General features: G+C 60.9%; 1 protein-coding gene across 1 annotated transcript in view; it reads left to right on the top strand.

The window, feature by feature from the left end:
• Positions 1 to 854, top strand: part of LOC104622390 (dual specificity protein phosphatase 22-A-like) — a gene marked incomplete at its 3' end in the record, with an annotated part of 4,589 nt that overhangs the window by 2,828 nt on the left and 907 nt on the right. The gene's annotated exons all lie outside the window — the stretch shown is intronic.

The following is an 854-nucleotide window of genomic DNA, read 5'->3' as shown; positions in this document are numbered from 1 at the left end:
CGAGGGCTCGGCAGTGTCTTCCAGCACCCCGTGCAGCGATGGGCGGGAGAGACGCGTCTCCCACGAACACCCGCCTCGAGCTCATCGGCACATATGGAGTTATTTATCCTGTTTTCTGGATCTCCACACCTTCAAAAAAGATGGGTGCTGCTCCTGTTGCTGAGCATCCCGGTCGGAAGGAGCGAAGCGCCCGTAGCGCGTTGCAGCCGAGTTGCCGGAAAGCCCTGGCTCCCTGCCCTGCCCCGTTTTGCGGCGAAACCGGCCGGTTAGGGTTAAGGTGTTCCCTCTGCCTTGCTGGTGGTTACTGGTTATGCTTGCAGGCACGCAGGCAGCTATCTGCGGACAAAACTGTGGTGTTGCTGGCAGCCCTGCTTCCCTGGCACGGACACCTCTCCATGCCCTCCCTTGGGTGGGAAGGGGCTGGAGGGGCTGCTTGGGCTGAGGAGGGGAAGGGAGTTGCACCATTTTGGGACCTGCAGGTAAAACATCTCAGGAGCCACCTTCTCCCTGCCTTCTTCCCCGCTGGCATCTTTCCCTTGGAGGGAACTAGGTGTTTTTGGCATCATCTGGGCTGATGGTTCAGGACAAGCTGTGACACGGGGGTGTGCACGTCCCTTGGGCAGAAGATGACACCTTGCTCTGGAGGCTGTCTCCCTGGGGTCCTCCCTGAGCTAGTTTGGCTGATGGCATCGCCCTGCTCCCATCCTGATACCTTGGGAAGCAGGGAATCCCCTGGAAAGTCTCCTAGGTCATTTCCTTCCTGGCAGATGGGGAAGGACCTGGGCTCCCACCCCACGCTGGTGGCCTGAGGGCGGTGGGAAGTCCCGGGGGGGACACGACTGCGCCTTGCAGGG

The sequence above is a fragment of the Phaethon lepturus genome, unplaced genomic scaffold (assembly GCF_000687285.1).
Source record: "Phaethon lepturus isolate BGI_N335 unplaced genomic scaffold, ASM68728v1 scaffold25956, whole genome shotgun sequence".
NCBI classification, from domain to species: Eukaryota; Metazoa; Chordata; class Aves; order Phaethontiformes; family Phaethontidae; genus Phaethon; species Phaethon lepturus.
This window is presented reverse-complemented; position numbering and strand designations above follow the sequence as displayed.